We start from the raw sequence: 23,089 nt of genomic DNA, 5'->3' as shown, positions 1-23,089 counted from the left end.
CACCCTCTTTTGCTGGATTATCCAATGGCCTCTTAGGGAAGTAAACTAATTTAATATACTTCTCTTTCAGTCCATTCTCCATATGGCAGTCAAACATACTATTAAAAATATTTTCACTTTACCAACTTAATCTTTCAATGTCTCCTCAGGTGCTTTACTAGACCTGCTAGATGCACCATGCCTAGTCTGTTAATCTCCCATTCTTATCCCTTTTGATATTCAGGGGATGCAGAATTTAAGAGGTCTTTGCATTGATTTCATTTATTTGAAAGACTGTGTTCCCAAGTTTCACCCCTGTTGAACACATTCTCAGATACCATCTATTCAGAGGCCTTCCTTGACTACCTAATCCAAACTTAAACCTCTCCACCCTGTCATTGTTATATTGACATATTTTTTTATTCCCTGAAATATTTAACTCATAAAAACAAAAATTGCATACATTAATGGGATACTCTATACATGTACACATTGCATGTTTAAATCACGTTAATCTATTCCTTCAAAGATAATTTCTTTTATAGTGAGATCTTTCAAAACCCTTCTTTTTTTTTTTTTTTTTTTTTGCAGTGCTGGGGATCGAACCCAGGGCCTTGTGCATGCAAGGCAAGCACTGTACCTACTGAGCTATCTCCCCAGCCCCTTCCTTATCTTTTGAAATGAACAGTACATTATATTTATCTAGTCACCCTACTATGCAACAGTATACCACAGTATCTTGTTCCTAATTGTAACTTAGCACCTGTACCAACCATTCTATCCCCTGCCCTTACTTTCCTGACTTCTGACAACTACCATTAATAATCTCGACTTCCATGAGATGAGCTTCTTAGATACCACATAAGATCATGCAGTACTTCTTTCTGCCTGGCTACACTTAAACATGATCTTAACATCATTCTATGTTGAAAATGACAGGATTTTCTTTGACTAGTATTCTACAGTGTACATGTACCACATTTTCTTTGGTGAACACTCGGGTTGATTTCATATTATGTGGATAATACTGCAGTGAATGGGTGTAGAGGTCACTTTGACATATTCTATTTCCTCTGGTTATATATCTAGTAGTGGTAGTGCCAAATCCATGGTGCTTTCTACTTTTAACTTCTTGAAGAATTTCCCTATTTTTCAGAATGACTATCAATTTATATTCCCACCAACAGAATGCAAGGGTTCCCTTCCTCCACACTCTTTTGTCCTTTTGATAGTCAATCTAACGTGTCAGGTGGGTGATATGTCATTGTGGTTTAATTTGCATTTCCCTTACCATTCCCTGATGAGTGATTTTCATGTACCTGACCATTTTTATATCTTCTTGAGACATGTTAGTGATTTGTTACTAGTATTTTTCATATACCTGACCATTTTTATCTTTTGAGAATGCCTAATCAGTTCCTTTGCCTGTTTTTAAATGAGGCTGTTGATTTCTTTCCTAATGAGGTTTTTTTTTTTTTTTTTTTAAGTTATTTGTATATTTTGGTTATTTAACTTCTGTTTGCATGGTTTCGCCCCCTGGTGCAAACATTCTCAGATACCATCTATTCAAAGAGGCCTTCCTTGACTACCTAATCCAAACTAAACCGTCTCCACCCTGTCATTTTGTTACATTGACATATTTTCTTCTAACTTGTAGATTGTCTCTTCACTATGTAATTTATTTCCTTGGATATGCAGAAGTGTTTGTCAAAATTCCATTTTTCTATTTTTGTTTTTGTTGCTTCTGCTTTGGGGTTCATTCAAAAAATGATTTTTCAAGACCATTGGTCATGGAACATTTCCTGTACTTTTTTTTTTTTTTTTCCAGTTTTACAGTTTGGATCTTATGATTCAGTCTTTGACCTATTTCCAGTTAACTTTTGTAAAAGGTCTGAGAAAAGCCTAGTTTCATCTTCTGTATATGGACATCCAGTTTTCCTAACATGATTTATTGAAGAGACTTAGCTTTCCCCATTGTATGTTCTTGGTACTTTTTAAAAAAATCATTTGGCTATAAATGGATTTATTTCTAGGTTTGCTTCTGTCTCATTGCTCAGTTTGTTTTCTGCAGCTCCACCTTTTGATTGCTATAGCTATGCAGTATGTTTAAGTCTGGTATTTTGATCTGGCAGAGTTGCTCTTCTGCTGAAGATTGCTCTGGTTATTTGAAGTATTTTGTAGTTCCATTATGATTTTAGAATTTTTTCATGTTTCTGTGACAAATGCCTTTGGAATTTTGGTAGATGTTGCATGGAATCTGACAATTGGGGGTGGTATAGGTATTTTCACAATATTTCTTCCAATCTATGAACACAGGGTATTTTTCCTTTCTCATATTCTTAAATTTCTTTAATCAGAGTTCTAATAGTTTTCAGTATGCATATTTTTTAACCCCTTGGTTTATTTTATTCCTACACATCCTTTTTGACATCTTTAAGAATTAAAGTAAAAAGGTGATGGTAGCAACTTCATACAGGATACAAGACCAAGCTTAGACTTCCTTGACCAAATGTTATTCAGAATGGAACAAAATTCTTGTACATTCACAATTGGCACAGAGAAATCTCATTTTCTTTTCCAGGGACATTTATTATTTTACTGTCAAAGCACACACACTTATTATAGTACAGAAGAGACTATTCCTGACCCCTCCACTGTATATCTAAAAGGCTAAGTAAATTTTTTCTTTAACATTTCTCAAATTGCATTACAAATTTTTACAAGTACAGATGTCAATAGTTTCTTTTAACCCTTAGTTTGCTACCTTGAAAAAGGAAATACAGGAGCATAATGTGACAGAGGTAACATATTTCACTGTGGGCCTATAATGCTGGTCCATTTTACACACAGGGTTCTGAATTCTAGAACTATAGTAAGATCATATTCCTGGCATCTGAGGCAGGCATACAACATTGAGCACTGCAAAAACTGTTTGAATAATGTTGTACACTAATTTTTACATCTTCAAATGTATGGTCAGTGTAAATGCTATCAATCTCATTTATTTCTGGAGAATCTTAGTCTTAAATTCGTTTATCAAATCTTGACTATGACATTTTTAAATGAAAGGTCACTTCAAGACCAATCTACCTGAATCAGGAAAGACCAAAGCTTATACTCATTTTTAAAATAAAAATATTAAGATTAAAGAAAGAACTCTTTATAAATAAGTTCAAATAAATATTAAAGTTTAATTGCAAAACAATTTTAAATACAATTTTTTTTAGATTTAAACTGACACAAGTAAAATTTTTGCATGCTATTTAATCAAGCTACTTATAATATACATATTCCCGAGAATAACCCAATGCAGTGACATTGTTTATTTCAGAATTTTTCTGTTTTTAGCTTAAAAGATGTTTCTTCCCAAGAAATTGAATTTTCCTGTCAAATGCATTTGATAGAATTGGGTTCATAAAAGGGCTTAATTGCTAACTTTATATATAAATCATATTCATCAGTAAAGAAGTTCTTTATTCCATTTTCTTGACTTATGAAGCATAATCATATTCTGCAGTGAAAAATACACAAACCACAATGAATTTGTCCAGTTTTCAAGGACATGTTTTTCAAAAGCCACATTTTCATCCACAAGGTCAAGAGGAGTGTAAGTCATGAATTGGATCAAATAATCACGATCATCTTTGGACTCTGCTTTTCCAACTGGCAAAGATTTCATTTAAAAAACTGGATTATCATGGTGGCCAACAACTGCAAAGTAGGAGCTTCTAGACATTGTCTTCAATAGGATCCTGTAGCTAAATGCAAAGATCAAAATGTTCAGTTCACAGGGTGGACACCCATGTTCCCCTGCTTCAGTGGGAACTCCAGGAGAAGTTCTTGGTGGCAACTATAGTCATATATATAAATATAATTTTTTATATATATAAATTTATATATATATAATTTTTTTTTTGTACCAGGGATTGGACCCAAGGGTGCTTAACCACTGAGTAACATCCCTAACCCTCTTAATTTTAAAATTTGAGACAGGGTCTCCCTAAGTTACTTAGGGCCTCACTATGATAATAGAAAAACTTGATTAATTTCAACTATAGTAAAAGATTTAACATATGGCAAAGACTTAGAATTGTATGGAATGAAGAAATAAAAAAAACTGTATAGCTGTCAATAAGAAATGAAAATTTTAAGATATAATATTTTTGATCTTTAAAAGTATTATAGTGTTGAATTTTCATTAATTATGAATGTAGACCATGGTGAACAAATTGCTGTGAAATATGTAGCACTGGGCTATTGTGAAGAGCAAATAAACTGGGAATGTGAAATGCTCCGAGAACTGTAAGAACCTGTTGAAACTTAAAGGTTGTTTTACTCTACTTATTAATGGATAATGATAGTCTTTTTGTATGAAAGAGATAGCAAAAACAAAACAAAACAAAACAAAAACAAAAAAAACAGTTGAAAACTCAGGTGAAATTCCTATAACAACAACAACAACGAAATACCAATCAATAACCACTCAAAGGGGCTTTGAAAAAATTGGCCTATGATTCTTTAAAGCTCTTGATGACAGAATATCAAATTACTTGTATAGAAATCATTAAAACTCATTAAAAATCACATTAAAATATTCAGAATTGGTCAAGCACTTTTTTGTCAGAAAATATATTTTCAAATGCATTCCAAAACCTTTAGCAGAGCATTTAAGCAACTTCTAAATTGAACTGAAAAAACGAAGTTGAGCCTGGTGCATGCATATAATCCCAGCAGTTCTGGAGACTGAGGCAGGAAGATCATAAATTCAAAGCGAACCTCAGCAACTTAGCGAGGTCATAAGCACTTAGTGAGACCCTGTCTCAAAATAAATATAAAAAGACTGGTAATGTGGTCCAGTGGTTAAGTGCCCCTGGGTTCAACCTCTGGTATATTTAAAACAAACAAACAAACAAAAAAACCCAAAGGGATAGAGATTCACACATTGTTTAAGAAGATAGTATTTAAAGTTTTCAAGGAAGGTGAAAATTTGAGCCATGTGTGTTGAGACAGAAAAATCTGAAATTCTTAAATTGAAAACAATTACCCATTCTAATCAAAGACTTCAGAAGAAAACTTTATATAGTTGAATAGAAAAAAAGTTAATAAAATCCATGCAAAAGATCAGGAATCTGGAAAAATTTTCTTCAAAAAACTAGAAATATTTTAGACTTTTGAAGGCCAAGAGGAAAATCTGGGATATTATGAAAGTACTTATATAACATTTTATCTACTAAAATCCCCAGAGCTGACAATAAATGCCAATAAGAATGCAGACAAGAGAATCTCTCATTTTTTGGTGGAAATGCAAAATGTTTCTCATATTGTGAAAGGCCAATTGTCAGTTTTGTATAAAGTTTGATACAGGCTTATCCTATTACCCCAAATCACATTCCTCGTTATTTACCCAGGTGAATTATGTCCACATAAAAATGTGCAATAAAATGTTTAATAGCTTTTTTTTTTTTCCACATGCAAAACTCAAAGTAACTGATATCCTAAAGAGGGAAGGTAAACTGGGATACATCCTCACAACAGAGTGGAGATCATCCTAATCATCTATGGAAAGGAAAAAGTTATTGATAGTTAACAACACGGATACATCTTAATTACATTGTAGTAAGTGAAAGAAGTCACATTCCAAATGGCTATCATTATGATTCTATTCATGAAGAAACTGGAAAAACTATAAGGATGAAAAGCACATTTGACATTGGCAGAAGGGAGATGAGTTGATTACAAAGAAATTGCACTGGGCAATTTTAGGATGGTGGAATTTGTTATGGTTTGAATCTAAAATGTCTCAATCTCATGTGTTGATGGCTTGATCCCCAATGCAATGGAGTTCAGCTTTGGGGCTTTTGGGAGGTAATTGGATAATGAGGGCTCTAATATCACTAATAGATCCAACCATTGGTGAACTTATTGTTTAATAGGCTATGGGGACATGTTGGAAACTTAAGAGAAAGGTCCTATATTAGGGTTCTCTAGAGGAAGTATGATTATGAAAAGGGGCTTTATTACATTGGCTTACATAACCCAGAAGCTGGATAGTCCACAATGGCCATTTGCAGCTGGAGAACTGGAAGAACCAGCAGCTGCGCAGTCCAAGAGGCAGAAACCCCAGAACAAGAAAAATCAACAGTGCTACCCTAATATGAGACCAAGGCTTCTGGAAACTACCTGGAGAATCACTGGCAGAGTCTGCTTTGGAAGAGTGAAAAACGAGAGTCCAATATCCTCAGAGGATGGAAGCAGCAATCAAGAACCCATTTAAAAAGGGTTGAGATTGCATCTGCATCTGCTTTCTTGTTCTTCCAACTTTTATTCCATCCAAGACACCATCCTATTAGGCAGTGCTGCCCATGCTTAGGAAGGGTCTCCACTTCAGTTCACTCTCCCACATTCCAGTCATTCTTAGACATGCCCTCAATGACACACCCAGAAGCCTCTTAATCATTGGCATCGGCATTTTAATCCAATCAACTTGACAATTCAAATTAACCATTACAGTGCCTAACTGGAGGAAGTAGGCACTGGGGACATGCCTTTTGTAGAGTGTATTTTGCTCCTGGCCCCTTCCTCTTTCTGTTTCTGACTGTCATAAGGTAAGCAATGCTGCTCTACCACATGTTCCCTGCCATGATATTCTGCCTCACCAAAGACCTGAGATGACAGGGTCAAGTAACCATGGACTGAAACCTCCTGAAACTGTGAACCAAGATTTTTTTCCTTAAGTTGTTACAGGTATTTTGCCAAAGCAATGGAAAGTTGCCAAATTCTTTTTAATGGTTTTATTGGTGTATAGTTATACATAACAGGGGTGTTCATTCTGACATAATTTTACATGCATGGAATATAACTTTCCATTTCAGTCCCCTTCCCAGAGCTTCATCATTCCCTCCCCTCCCTCCTTTCCCTGTTCTCCTTTCTCTACTCTTAGGTTTATTTCTTTATTTTTAGAATTGGTATTTTATAGATACACAAAGGTGGAATTCACTGTGGTACATTCATATATGTATGTAGCTTAATTATATTCCATACTTCTTCATTGTTCCCCTTCCTCCCTAGACCTCAATCCTTTTCCTCTATTCTACTGATCTCCCCTGAATTTTCATGGGATCTGCCCCCTCCTTCCTTATTTTTCTAGTTTCTGCATGAGAGAAAATGTTGGTCTTTTGACTTTGAGTCTGACTTATTTCATTTAGCATGTTCTTCACTTTCATCCATTAACAAGCAAATGCCACATTTTTGTTCATTTTTTCCCCCAAGTTAAACTGTATCCAGTTTTATTAAAGATACTTTTCATAAACAATCATGGTATTTCAGGCAAGATATGGGCAGATGATCATTAACAGTATACGGTGTACAACAACTTTCAAACTCCTTTCTTGAATGGACTACCAAAATCAGAAAGTCATTATAAAATCCAATGAAGTCTTCATTTGATGCTGAGTAGGGATAGTTTAGAGTGAGGGTTGACATTCACGTTTCGCATTTTGTTCAAGAACTTTTCATGCATTGACCCTGACTTTTAGGAAATGAAATGAAAATGGTAGAATTATTAATCTGAAAATACACAATCTTGAAAAGGAACTGCTGCTCTTCTGAGGAACACTATCTCGGTGATGTTACTGGAAAGTCCAGATTGGCTGATGCAGTGGTAAAACCAATTATTGGGAGTTGGGTCCCAACAGTTCAGGTTCAGGGGAGTTAAATCTGCACAGATGGCAGAGAGGGAGACAAGGGCTTAAAAATGAATTTGAGTTTTTCCATAACACAAGTTTTGCCAACGTGGCTATGTGCCAACATCAGGGAATCCCTTTTCTTGGGAGTCAAGAGAAAGTCTCTCAAAACTAGCAGGGAAAGGTGTTTTCTCCCTCAGCAATTCAACTTTGGAGACTTTATACTAGGGACATATGTTCCTTCCCCCCCCCCCCCCCCCGCAAAAAACAATGGTGTTCTGTGTGCTGTTATGAGTGCCATGCCTTACTTTGCTTTCACTATATGGAACTTTACTACTTTACCTTGCTTTGTATTTTACTATATGGAACTTTACTATATGGAATATTATATGAAAATTGCAGTGTTATGTGTGACTGCAAAAACCCAGTGATGTAACCCTAAAGGTATAACCAATGAGAGACCCCCAAAAAGGGGTGTAACCAATCAGAAGCAGTTCAGAACAACCACACCCAACATCAAGTGCCATCCACCTTATTGGGCCATGACAGACATAAGAACTATAAGAAGAGTGGCCAGAGAGCAGGGGACAGGATGGTGGAGAACTGAGACAAGGCTGGACTGAAGTCAGAAAACTGAGGACACCGTAGGGTACCAGAGGTCACCAGAGAGTTGAGATCCCCCACAAGCTGAGCCACCAGATGTCCCCCCTGTGGTGAATTCACATGCCCTTGGGGTTGGATCAAATCCCAGCGAAGCCAGCCTCAAGTGGTGAGCACTGGGATGTCACTGGTGTGAGACCAGAGTTAGGCTAAGACGAGTTAGATCAAGTAAGGTATGTAATTGTGTGCAGTGAGTAAACCAGCATTGAGAGACTACCTCTGGCGTCTCATACTTCAACCGCTTATGACACTAACATAGCTTTAAAAAAAGTAAAATTCTGCATTTTTATAAAACTTGATAAAAAATGGTATTTCAAGCTCTAGAGTTGCCAGAAGTATGCATTTTTCAAAAATGTACACACTTCACTTGGCATCTTCAGCACCTTCAGCTTTCTGTGCTTGGTTTGTTTTGGCATCTTTTGGCAGGGTTATTCCCATCCTTGCCAGCATCAACTTTTCCCTTTCTCCCTTTGAACACCTTCCCTCCCTTCTTTGCAGGGGCCTTTTTAGGATTGGACTCTGACTTTGGAGGAGTAGATTTAGCAGACAACCTTGTGGATCTCTGGTTCATCCTTCATCTTGGTTTCAGTCTCTCTTGGGCATGGTGGCGACAGTAGGATGCAGGCACTGGATGTAGGGATGCAGTGGTGTGCAGCTTTGGTCTGTTTGGGGGTCATTCTTGCCGCCTCCAACATTTTAATTCTTTGAGTAAAACTACATTGTGAATATGTACCACATTTTCTTTATCCATTCATCTAGTTGATGGATGCCTGAACTGTTTCCCTAACTTGGATATTATGAATTGCTCTGCTATAAGATTACATGTGCCTGTGTCATTATACTATGCTGATTTTTGATCTTTTGGATACATACCAAGGAGCAGGATAAATGGGTCATATGGTGGTTCCATTACTGGACTTTTGAGGAGTCTCCATATGGAAGAGTTGTTTGCTCTCATGCTGCCCTATTAATTAGTACAAGACAGTGTAAGGCCCCCAAAAAGGAAACCCCAACTCTGTCCCATGGATCGACAGCAACCCCAATCAACCGCAGGAGGTTTCACTTGATGCAAACCGCAAGAGGTGTTTATTCCAGCGCGCTGGGACCCAACTCAAGGAGTTGAGTCCCTAGCAGAAAATCTTGTAGGTTTATAAAGGCAGAGACCACACATCGGGAGGGGTCGCATATGAAAGGGAAAAGGGGAACAAAGCTGTCGGGAAATTTCAAAGGGGGTCTGGGTTTGCTGATAACATACAACATGTTTCACGATGTTTTACAACAGGGTGTAGATTCTGGTGTCTTAACTGCCTGAATACTATCTTGCTCCAATTACTCTTTTACTCTCTGGGGCTGTTTCCTGGAACAGCTTTAAGGGCTTTGTTCCCATTACTGGGAGGGAAACCTTAGGGAGTTGAGATAAAACAGACAGCTTAAAAAAATGTCCATTTTTTTCAACAGTATACATTTGTTAAAACCCATAGTGTCCATTACAAAAGATATCTTTAATACAAAGGCTGGAAGACAAAGTATTAAATTAGTAAAAAGTCTCCCATCAAAGGAAACTCAGACCTTGGCTTCACTGTTCAGTCCCATCGAGTATTTGAAGAAGGAACTAATACTAATCCTTAAACCATTAAAAAAAAAAAAAAAAAATTGGGAGGTCTCTGAAACTCATTCTTCGAGGTATTGCCCCAATGCGAAAAGTAGATAAGCCTAGAAGATAAACAATTTAGACCAATATCCCTAATGAACATACATGCAGAAATCCTGAACTAAATATTAAACTGAATTCAGTAGTACAATAAAAATCAATCACCTAAGTTAATTTACACCAGAGATGTAAAGATGATTGACATACACAATCAATAAACGTGATACATGACTTTAACAGAAGTGAGAACAAAACCCATATGATCATTTCAGTAGAGGCAGAAAAATCATTCAATAAAATTCAACATTGCTTTTATGATAAAAACTTTTAAAAATTATATTGAACACTTCTATATCTAAGGACCACATATGAAAATTCTACAGCTACCATCTTACTGAATGGGCCATTAAAAATTTTTCTAACATCTGAACCAAGACAAGGATGCACAATCACCACTTTTATTCAACATAGTATTATGTTTGTGTGTCATGTTCACATTTCATTTGTGCCAGAGTAGTGGGATAGGTTGCCAAGAGACCAAACAGAGGTGTTACATAGCCTTATATAGACTTCATTGAGAAATGCTTATGGCAATGTCCAGTGGAATAGACTGAACAGATAGCATTTCCAGTCATGGCATTTTGTCCAGTGTCAACTGACTGAGTAAAACACATTTCTTCCATAGTACCCTCAGTTTTGTATTACTGCTGAAGGAGGGGTTTTATGATAGGCTGCAGAATTGGTGCATAAGCTAATCAGCATTAGCTTGTGTTCTTTGTATGACCAGCAACTCAAGGTGCAACTATTCTGACAAAAATGCAAAAAAACCCCAACTTTCTACAGAAACACTATCTTGCTCTTGTTTCCAGCATGTATGAGGGAAAGTCGGTGTCCTTTAAGATAATATGTATCTGGATATTCCATCCCAGGCTTGTTCTCATTATCACGTAACTTGGTAAATTTTTGGTAATGGAAAGGGACATGGCATCTTGCTATTCCCCTTTTCTTTAAAGATGATAATGTATGGTTTGAGTGTGTCCTCCAAAGATTCATGTGGTAGGTTGATCTCTAGTATAATGGTGTTGAAGGTCAAATATTTAAAGAAGAATCTAGTGGGAGGCAAGTAGGTGTTTGATGGTACTGCTCTTTGGAAGCAATTAATGGGACCCTAGTTAGTTACTACAAGAAAGAAATGTTAAAAAAAGAATGGTCCTGGACATCCCCAGATTCTGGTTTCCCATCTCATCCTGTGTAGATAACTCTTGAATATTTTAAACTCAGATATATATCAAGTAGAATTGCTGAATCACATTGTAGTTCTATTTTTAAATTTTAAATGGACCTCCATACTGTTTCCCATAATGGCTATACTAATTTACATTCCTATCAAGAATGTAGATGGGTTTCATTTTTCCATATCCTTGATAACATTTACTATTTTTTTATCAAAGCCATAACATGTATAAAGTAGTATCTCCTTATGGCTTTAATTTCCATTTTCCTAATAATCAATGTGCATTATTTTATAAAACTATTATAGACATCTCTCTAAAGAAACACAGATGGCAATTCATGTATTTTGCCCATATTTTACATTGGCTTATTTTTCAAAATATTGCATTTATGGGTTATATGTGTAATCTTAATATTTATCCACATATCTGAATAGTATGCAATGTGTGGGGATAGGCTGTTGGTCTTTTTGTTGTAAAAATGTTGAGTATTTTGAAGTTTTCATTTTAAATGTCACTTGATTCCTTCTCATTGGAATGATGACTTTTATCATTTTCTAACTTAGCAGTATTTTTTTAAAGTGAAATTTACTTTTTTTAAAGCTTTTAAATTTCTTCTATTAGATATAGGACAGCAAAATGCATGTATGCATTTTGATAAATGAGAAGTTATATTCCATTCTTGTATGATTTTTCTTGTACATGTTGTAGGATCACATCGATCATGCAGTCATATATGTACATGAGATAATGTCTGTTTCACTCTACTATCCTTCCTACCCCCAATCCCAAAAAACCATAGGCTGAATATTTTATCTATGTGAATGCTAATTCACAATGGGGGTGTGCTAGGGAAGAATCGTTACCTTCTTACTTTTATTAGACATAATATATTCCAAGAATAATGAAATAAGATTAAAGGATCTGACATTTTAATTCCCACAAATGATTTACTCAATCTCCCTCAGATATAATTGTTTTCTACTTGCACGGTAGGCTGACCCCATTTCCAGATTCTGCAATCAGTAGATGCAACCCGGTACTATATAATTAGCCCTATAATGGTTGCATCTGTCATGAACATATCATATTTCACTTCACAGTGGTTGCTACTGCATAATTTTAACACCTTGTTTCTTCAGTACAAAAATTGGTTTATAATCTTTTATCAGGTAATGACTGCATGGTATAATTCTATTTATCTCATTGCAAAGGTTAACAGAAAATAATATATTCACCAGTGGAATATGGATGCACATATTTTTATTCACTATGAACTGGGAACCAAGAAATCTTGGCATACGTGCATTCAGTATATTTTCAAAAGTCCATTTGCATAATTTGTTTAGAGTGCAGTACTAATAAACGAGTGGCAATGAAGTTGTAGCATCAGATAAACAATCAATGATAGGATTGCAGGATCTTTGGACTGAAGATTAAAGATTTAAGTCTATACTCCAGTAGTAAATTTTATTAAGTGTAATAATTTGGCTATATTGCAAAAATAACAAATAATGTATTAAGTTTTTCCAGACTGGAAAAATGTTTGCTAAACTGTCATGAAGAAATGTATATTGATTTGAATTATTCAATTTTAATGTATATTCATGAGTATTCTATGCATCCTCATCTTGCACCAAAGATGGTGTAACAGTATGGTGTTAGCATCAAAATAGATAAGATGAATGGAATATAATAGAGACAGAGCTAAATCCATACATTTATGGTCTCCTGATACTTGACAAAGGTGACAAAAATATGTTGGAGAAAAAGTAGCCTTTTCAATAAGTGTGCTGGGAAAACTGAATATATATATGTAGAAAAATAAAATTAGATCCCTATCTCTCACCCTGCATGAAAGTCAACTCAAAATGAATTAAAGACTTAGGAATTAGATCAGAAACTCTAACTGCTAGAAGAATATGTATGCTCAGCACTCCATCATATAGGTGCAGGCACCAAATTCCTCGATACCTAAAATGAAATAAATAAAATGAAGAATAAGTGTCATCAAATTTTAGTACAGCAAAGGAAATGATGAAAAGCATAAAGAGAGCCAAGAGTGAGAAAATTTTTGTCAGTTCTTCCTCTATTGGGGTATTAATATACAGAATATTAAAGGGACTCAAAAAACTTAAAAAATGAGACAAAAAATGACCTGATCAGTAAATGGGCAAAAGAACTGAACAGACATTTCTTAGGAGCACAAATTGCCAACAAATATATGAAAAAATTTTCAACATCTTTACTAATCTAGGAAATATAGGTCAACATTACACTAAGACTTCATCTCGCTCATTAGAGTAGCAATTATCAAGAATGATATATATTCATATATATATACATGTGCAATGGAGTTTCATTCAGCCATAAAGAATGAAATAATGGCATTTGTTGATACATGAATTTCTCCATTTCCATTCATTTAAGTGAAATAAGCCAAACTCCGAAAATAAAGGGTTAAATGTTTTCTCTCATATATAGAAGGTAGAGCAAAATAAGGGAAAAGGAGGACTTAAGTTTGTCCACTATTTACATAGTGTTGAATAAACCACACACATGTAACAATGGTTATATTTGAAAGTGTCTTAAGTAGGATCACTCTGGCCTAGAATCCTTCCACTTCTTTCTCCTATGTTTACATGTGCATATGAGTGTCACGTGATGTTAAAATTTCACTTCCAAAAGCCCTTTCCAGAAGACTGCCTTTCTATGAGTTTTAACATGGCGTACAAAATGTGTTAGTTTACTAACTACTTCTGTCATACATTGGCAAACCTTAATGGTTAATTTGAATTGTCAACTTGATTGGATTAAGATATGTCCATGATTGAGGCTTCTGGGTGTGTCAGTGATTGGAATGTGGGATAGTGAACTGAAGAGGTACCCCTCCTTAAGCATGGGCAACACTGCCCAATAGGATGAAATAAAAGTTGGAAGAAGGAAGCAGATGCAGATGCAAGCTTGGCTTTTCTTGAATGGGTTCTTGATTGCTGCTTTAATAGTCTGAGGATATTGGACTCTTGTTTCTTCACTCTTCCAAAGTGGACTCTACCAGTGATTCTCCAGATAGTTTCCAGAAGCCCTGGTCTTGGACTAGGGTAGCACTGTTGATCATTCTTGTTCTGGGGCTTCCACCTCTTGGACTGCACAGCTGCTTGTTCTTCCAGCTCTCCAGCTGCAGATGGCCATCGTGGACTATACAGCTTCTGGTCATGTAAGCCAATGTAATAAATCCCCTTTTTATAGTCATACTTCCCACTGATTGTGTTCTTCTAGAGAACCCTGACTAATACAGAGATTGGTACCAGAGTGGGTCTGGAGAAACAGAATTGTAAGGATGAATTTCCTTAGTTGGTTTTGTGGGTTTTGGGGTTGGCTGTCTAAATTGGTTAGATCTAAAATTACTAAAGTCTCTCCTATGGGTACTTCGGAGAGCACTGATAATCCATGGTGTGGACTGTTTAAAGAGATTCATAAAGTAAATGCATCTGATGCTTCCAATTTACCACTTATATAAAGCAAGGCATTTAGTGACTTTATACATAACTTTGAACAGTTCTGGAAAACTAAAGAAATATGATGATGTTGGTTGGTTGCTTCTGTCTTCACTGGACAAAGTAACAAAGAATGAGCTCAGAAATTTGGTTTCTCAGCCACAGATGTGCATAACTGATCTGAAAGCTGCTAAGTGTTCTGAAGGAAACTCTTGTCTCTTGTGGTTATAGGGCTGAGGTTGCTGCAAACCAAACACAAACCCTCATCCTGCAACTGACTGAATTAAGATGAAAGTTTAACCACAGACACCTTGTGAAGCTGAGAGTTAGAGCACTGCTTGGAAAAGAATGGGACCCTGCAAGTTGGGATGGTGATGTATGGGAGAAGCCTGAAGGGACTGGGGACCTGGAAATCCCATATTTTGATAAATTTATTTTGCCAGACATTGTTGAGTCCCCACCCTGAGGCATCTCTACCCCACACCTTCTGTGGCATTGGCTTCTCCACCCTCCCTGGAAGGAAAAAATCCTGCTTTGCTTATGGAAACAGTAAAAGTCTTCTGATTGTTACTCAGCATGAAGATGTTGATACTACTCAGAACCCACCCTCAACACCCACTTTTGCCTCCAGACCTATAACTAGATCCAAATCTAAGCAGGTTCCTAGAGGTCAGATACAGAGTGACCCACAAGGAAGTATGCTACACTCCAAAGGAACTTCTCATTTTCTAAACCATACAAGCAGAGGTCTATGGAACATGTATGGGAATGGATTTTAAGGGTGTTGGATAATGGTGGAAGGAACATAAACTTAGATCAGGCAGAATTTATTGGCCCATTAAGCAGAGATTCTAGATTTAATGTAATAGTTTACAGTGTTAAAAAAGGTACTAATAGTTTGTTCAGCTGGTTGTCTGAAGTATGGGTCCAAAGATGGCCTATTATAAATGAGCTGGAAATGCCTGACATCCCTTGGTTTACTGTTGATGAGGGAATTCAGACTCAGATTGGAGTGCTGGAGTTGGTCTGTCGTGTATGACCTTTTCCATACTTGGGGGATCCAGAAGATGTGAGTTTCACCAAAATATAAGAAATTTGTGAGGGGAGTACCAGCATCCTTGAAGAGCTCCGTCATTGCTCTTTGTATGCCAGACCTTACTGTGGGAGCTGCAGTTAGTCAATTGGAAGACTTGAATGCAATGGGAATGATTGGATATTGGGGAGAAATGGGCCAAGTGGCAACCCTCAATTGCCAAAGACAGGGTGGTCGTAGTTACCATAATGGAAAGCAAAGGGAAAGAAATGGACACAATATTCTCACGTAGACTCATGTAGATCTCTGGTGTTGGCTAATTAATCATGGTGTTTCTAGAAGCCAAATAGATGGGAAACCATATACTTGACTTATATAAGCAGAAAAATTCCAGGGCCACTCTACAAAAGTCTGCCCTAGATCACAACAGCCGAGAATCATGACCCATCAACCACATCCTGGATTTGTCAATTTACAAATCCAGAACTCCTTGAGTGAAGGGGAGGCCAGTTCTCCTTGAGGAAGGACCCTCATATAGTACCAGAAATCTTTACTGTTAATCTTTCTCCTATCTTTCCCCAAAAGGAGCTAAGGTCTTTTACCAGGGTAATTGTGCAGTGGGGGGAGGGAAAGCAATGATCAGACCTTTGGAGAACTAATAGAAACAGGCTCTGAATTGAAATAGATTCCGGGAGACCTGAAACGTCATTGTGACCCTACAGTAAAAGTAGGGACCTATGGAGGTCAGGTGATCAATGGAGTTTTGGCCAAGGTCCAACTTACAGTGGGTCCAGTGGGCCCCCGATGTCATACTGTGGTTAGTTTTCCAGTCCTAGAATGTATAATCCAGATAGATTATACTTAGCACTTGGCAAAACTCCTGCATTGGTTCCCTAACCTGTGGATTGAGGGATATTATGGTGGGAAAGTCCAAATGGAAGCCCCTGGAGTTGCCTATACCTGGGAAAATAGTGAATCAAAAGCGATACTGCATTACTGGAGGGATTGCAGAGATTAGTGCCACCATCAAGGACTTGAAGGATGCAGGGGTGGTGATTCCCACAATATCCTCATTTAACTCTTCTATTTGGCCTGTGCATAAGACATTTGGGTCTTGGAGAATGACAATTATCTTAAGCTTAATCAGGTGGTGACTTCAATTGCAGCTGCTGTACCAGATGTGGTTTCTTTGCTTGCACAGATTAATGCATCGCCTGGTACCTGGTATGTGGCTATTGATTTGGCAAATGCATTTTTCTCTATTCTGGTGCATAAAGACCACCAGAAACAATTTGATTTCAACTGGCAAGGCCAGCAATATACCTTCACTGCCCTTCTTCAGGGGTATGTCAACTCTCCAGCACTGTGTCACAGCTAAGTTCTTAGAGATCTTGATCATCTTTTTCTCCCACAAGCATTACACTGGTCCATTTTATTGATGACATTATGTTGATTGGATCAACTGAGCAGGAGGTAGCAGCCACTTTGGACTTGCTAGTGGAGCATTTGCATGTCCAAGAATGGGAAATAAATCCCACTAAAATTTGGGGGCCTTCAACTTCAGGAAAGTTTCTAGGAGTCCAGTTATGTGGCACCTACTGAGATGTTCCTTCTAAGGTAAAAGATAAGTTGTTGCATCTGGCCCCTCCTACAAATGAGAAAGAAGCACAATGCCTGGTGGGCCTACTTGGATTTTGGAGGCAGCAAATTCCTCACTTGGGTGTGTTACTTCAGCCCATCTACTGAGTGACTAGGAAAGCTGCTTGTTTTGAGTAGGGTCCAGAGCAGAAGGCTCTGCAACAAGTCCAGGTTGATATTCAGGCTGCTCTGCCACTTGGGCCATATGATCTGGCAGAACCAATGGTACTTGAAGTATCAGTGATAGAGATGATGTCTGGACCCTTTGACAGGCCCCCATAGGTGAATCACAGAGGAAGCCATTTGGATTTTGGAGCAAGGCCCTACCATCATCTTCAAATACTCTCCCTTTGAAAAACAACTCTTGGCCTGCTACTGGGCCTTAATGGAAACTGAATGCTTGACTATAGGCCACAAGGTTACTATGCAACCTGAGCTTCCCATCATGAACTGGGTGTTATCTGACCCACCAAGCCATAAAGTTGGACATGCACAACAGTATTCCATCATCAAGTGGAAGTGGTACATACATGACTGTGCACAGGCAGGACCCAAAGGTACAAGTAAGTTGCATGAAGTGACCCAAATGCCTATAGTTCCTATTTCAGCTGCAGTACCTTCTGTACCTCAGCATAAACCTATGGCCTCATACGGTGTACCTTATGATCAATTAACAGAGGAAAAGAAGTCTAGGGCCTGGTTCATGGATGGTTTTGTCTGATACGCAGGTACCATCTGGAAGTGGAGAGCTGCAGCACTGCTGTTTCTGGAACAACCCTAAAGGACAGTGGTTAAGGGAAATCTTCACAATGGGAAGAATTTGGGGCAGTGCATATGGTTGTGCATTTTGCCTAGAAGGAAAAATGGTCAGATGTGTGGCTGTACACTGACTCATGGGCTATACCTAATGGTTTGGCTAGTTGATCAGGGAATTAGAAAGAACAACATTGGAAAATTGGTGAAAAGGACATTTGGTGAAGAGGTATGTGGATAGACCTCTCTAGGCATAGAATGTGAAGATATTTGTGTCTCATGTAAATGTGCACCAAAAGGTAACCTCAGCAGAGGATTTTAATAATCAGGTAGATAGGATGACCCAATCTGTAGATAGTCAGCCTCTTTCCCCAGCCACCCCTGTGGCCCAATGGGCTCATGGACAAAGTGGTCATGGTGGCAGGATGGCAGTTATGCATGTGCTCTTCAGCATGGACTTCTACTCATCAAGGCTGATTTGGTTGCAGTCACGACTGAGTGCCCAGTTTTCCAGCAGAAGAGACAGATACTAAGCCCCTGATATGGCATCATTCCCCAGGAAGATCAGCCAGCACCATGGTGGCAGGTTGATTATATTGCACCACTTCTGTCCTGGAAAGGACAGCTGTTTGTCCTTACTGGAATAGACACTTATTCTGGGTATGAATTTGTACGTAGTGCTTCAGCCAAAATGCCCATCTCTGAACTTACAGATGCCTCAACCATCAGCATGGTATTCCACATAGCATTGCTTCAGACCAAGGAACTCACTTCACAGCCAAAGAAGTGAGGCAATGGACCATGATCATGGGATTCACTGGTTTTACCATGTTCCCCACCATCCTGAAGCAGTTGGTTTGATAGAATGATGGAATGGACTCTTGAAGGTGCAGTTAGTGTTAACTAGGTGGCAATACCTTGTAGGGCTGGGGTAAGGTTCTTCAGAAGGTTGTTTACACTCTGAATCAGCATCTGCTATATGGTACTGTCTCTCCTATTGCTAGAATTCATGGGTCCAGTAATCAAAAGGTGGAAATGGAAATGGTAGTACTCACCATTACCCATAAAACACACTAGGAAAGTTTTTGCTTTCTATTTCTGTAACCTTGGACTGTGAAGGCCTAGAAGTCTTAGTTCCAGAAGGAGGAATTCTTCAGCTGGGAGATACAACAATGATTTCATTAAACTGGAAATTAAGACTTCCCCCTGGCCACTTTGGGCTCCTCATGCCTCTGAGTCAACAGGCTATGAAGGGAGTTATGGTGCTGGTGAGGGTGATTGACCCAGATTACCAAGAGGACATTGAACTGTTACTCCACAATGGAGTTCTCCTGGAGTGCAAGAGATCCCTTTGGGAATCTCTTGGTATTACCCTGTCCTGCTATTAGGGTCAATGGGAAATGACAACAACCCAATGCAGGCAAGATGTCAAAGTCTCAGATGCTGCATGAATGAAAATGTAGGTCACACCTCCTGGTAAAGAGCCAAGACCTGCTGAGGTGCTTGCTGAAGGTAGAGAAAATACAGAATGGGTAGTAGAAGAAGATAATCATAAATACCAACTATGTCCATGTGACCAGTTACAGAAATGAGGATTATAATTACCATGGATATTTCATCCCTATTCAATTAAGAATCTACCTGGAAGATATGAACATATTTAATATATAAAGAAGCACCATAATTACATTGATGTTTTTATATTAACCAAGTTTAGCTTTTAAAAATTTAGACTTTAATACTCTAACATAATGGTTGCTGTTTAACCAGAGTTGTACAAACCCCAATTTTTAAGACTAGTTGCTCTAGAGGACAAAACTTAACAGAAACAATGTTGAGTAAACTAATGTTTTAAGAATATTTGTCACTTTACAATATAGAGTGAACTTTGGTTGAGACTTTTAGTAACCTTGTTTTCAGTGATGACACAAAGTAATTTTAAACCCTTTTTTACTCATCAGTTTTTGAAAACACAATGTTTTAACTATGTTACCTTATGGAATTTAAGGAATTAAGAGTACTTGATGTTATATTTAACAGTTAGCATTTTAACTCTGTAAACCAGTCAGATATCACTAACAAACACATCCATGATCAGTCCCATACATGTCAAATCTGATTTAGTTATTTTTTAAAAAAAAAAACAGACAATATATCAGACAAGTGTAGTGGGTAGCATCAGCAATTTCTTCCCTGTTAAAAAAAATCTAGAAACAATGGATATTAGACATTTTATAAAAAGTTAACATTTTATCATTTTTGACCACCTAGGAACAAAACTGTTAGTAACTTGAAAGCCATACTTTTGTTTACCCAATTAAAAAAAAAAAAAAACTTTTAAATCATGTGAATCAAAGACATTTGAATCCATTCTTTAAAATTTTAAATTTATGAGCTCATATGTCAATTTTGGTATTAAACATATAGACATGACAGTACATTGGTGTACATACCCATAAAATAAACAGATGGACAAAGGTCTCATAGCTTATTTTTAAAACCCATTAGATTGAGAGTTAACCCTTGTAAATTGGCCTCTGAATAAAACAACCTTAAGAAAACTTTATAGTTTGATAAAATAGTTCTGATCAAAAATTAATTTATGCATACCAGATCAGAATTATGAACTAAAAAATAGAACTTTAAAGTTTTTTGGCTTCATCCTGATGTGTTCCCAGTCATCAGAGATGAAAAGAGTTAAAAGAATATAGACAAAGGTTTATGCCCCATCCCTCCCTGAAGGAGTTTCCTGAAGAGATAGCAAGGGAGCCTACTTCCATTGGTTTCCTTGGGAAAGCTCCCTCAGTTTAGGGTCTTGTTCTAAACCAGTTTCCCTGGTCTCTTGAATAGTGGCCATCAAAATTTTAACCTGGCATTTTGGTGGACCAACTCCAATAGTTGGAAGTTCCAATTGGTAGCAGTTTACATTTTAATGTAAGCTTTAGTAAACAAAGCTAAAAATCTCCCCCCCCCCCAAATTTGAATATAAGACATTTGATCAGGATGTCCAGGCCAACCAAAGACAATTTGGTGGTTTTCTGAGAGGACCATTCAACCTTGAAAGTTGGCTATTCTCTCTCACAGAATTTAGAGAAAAAACATCAAAGAGGGTTCCATAGTCAGTGGCCCTTCTCTGGAATTCTTGGAAATTGGTCAATATGCATTGAAAGGGAGTACATGATGAACATGAGGGAGATTGACCCATGTCCACGCTGAAGGGTAACAAAAACCAGAAAAAGATGAACAAACACAGAATAGGTAAGATGCCAAAGACAATGACAAGTGGTCACTTCTGTTTCCTGACCTGAGGGCCTGGGCAATGCCTTGCTAGTCCTGGACTTGGGAAATAATGCTGCATCCAGCCTTCCTTAGAGTCCCAGAAAAGGATTTGCCAGAAACAGACTTACCATTGTCACCCTGGTGCACAGAAACAGGTGACTCTGAAGTTCAGTCCTGAGGTGGGGCTCCACATGCCATGGCAGCCTGGGGCTGAGGAACATCTCTTGGAGGCATTCTTCTAGGAGCAATGGCTCTTGTGGCCTCTACCTCCTCATAGGCATTTCCATGTCAGCAATGAGCAGTGGTTATCCACTGAGGGTTTTCTGGGGCCTCCAAATGTTGTGGGGCACAATTTTTAAGAACAGACAGACCATCACTGAGAAGTCCAAATTTCAGAGTCTTAGCCAGTCAACTGACTGTCTCACATAACCCCAAAAATGGCTATTGGGAGAACAGTCCCATGTTTGGGGTCTCAGGGGTTTTTATACCATCAGTCAGTACATCAGTTTTAAGTGTCTGTTGCTATAATTTAAAACTATAGACTACTATCATGAGATCTAAAATCATATGCAGAAGGGAAAGTGGGTCAAAACAACCTTGGTTGGGTACAAGTTAAAGAATGGTTACTAACATTTAGACAATCATTGCTGACAAGGTACATTGTCCAAGAAAAATAGGAACCAAAAAGAGAACAATTTTACATTATGTAAGAATTGTCATTTTGTGTTGCCAAACATGCTATGCTAAGCAACTGTTGATGGGTACAGAGGTGGTATATTCGCATGGGAGAAGAATTTCCTACATAATATGGAGTCTCAGGATAAAATGGAGTCTGGTTAGTCATTACCCATATAGCCTGGCCTATAACATTTCCATGGAGACAAATATGTCAACCCATTACACTCTCCAGCTGCAGATTACCATTGTGGACTTTCTAGCTTCTGGTCATGTAAGTCAATCTAATCCCCTTTTTATAGTCATACTTCCTGTTGATTCTGTTCCTCTAGGGAAACCTAATACACAACCTTTTTACTATCTTGAGACTAGATATTATAAAATTAGGACTCCTTTGTCTAGGATATACACAATATATACAGTGAAATAAAATGCACATTAGAGGGCAATGAGTAAGCTGAGATTTTCTAGCATACTCTAACAAAAGACCTTTTGCAACTTCTTCCCTTTCAGCTCCCTCAATCCAATGAACAAGTATAGACAGTATTCTGTTCAGAGTTGGTTTAACAATTCCAAACACAATATTTCCTATCCATTTGTAAAAGTTGTTTACAAAGTTTTATTCTACTACTTTCAAATATATCAAGCACTATTAAATATGTGGAATATCTAGTCCTTCTATATAAGAACCTATCCACTTTGCATTCAGTACTGGTAAACAAAATTGCATGCATAGCAATGATTATAATCTGAGGTATCTTTTAATATGGCAATTTTGTCCTTGAACCTTTCCATCCTCACTTCCTTTTCTTACTTTCAGTCCAGTGGATAAGTATAGGCATATGTAATGCTGAGAGATGGTTGCACAAATTTATATCTAATTTATATCTAAAAGTCATTTACATAGAACAAGCTTTCCTTTGAATTTCAGCGCAATATACAAAATGTGCTAGTTTTACTACTTGGTCATACATTGGCAACCTCTTTAACATGTAGGGACTAGATGTTGC

General features: G+C 37.5%; 1 pseudogene across 1 annotated transcript; it reads right to left on the bottom strand.

Moving 5' to 3' along the window:
• Positions 1-3,323: 3,323 nt before the first annotated feature.
• On the bottom strand, positions 3,324-3,715 carry LOC306666714 (trafficking protein particle complex subunit 2-like; annotated as a pseudogene). Its single transcript has one exon. The product of its transcript is annotated as a trafficking protein particle complex subunit 2-like (transcript).
• Positions 3,716-23,089: the final 19,374 nt, after the last annotated feature.

This window comes from Sciurus vulgaris, assembly GCF_902686455.1.
Source record: "Sciurus vulgaris genome assembly, chromosome: 7".
NCBI lineage: Eukaryota > Metazoa > Chordata > Mammalia > Rodentia > Sciuridae > Sciurus > Sciurus vulgaris.
The sequence above is the reverse complement of the archived record's forward strand: the minus strand, read 5'-3'. Positions and strand labels throughout refer to the sequence as shown.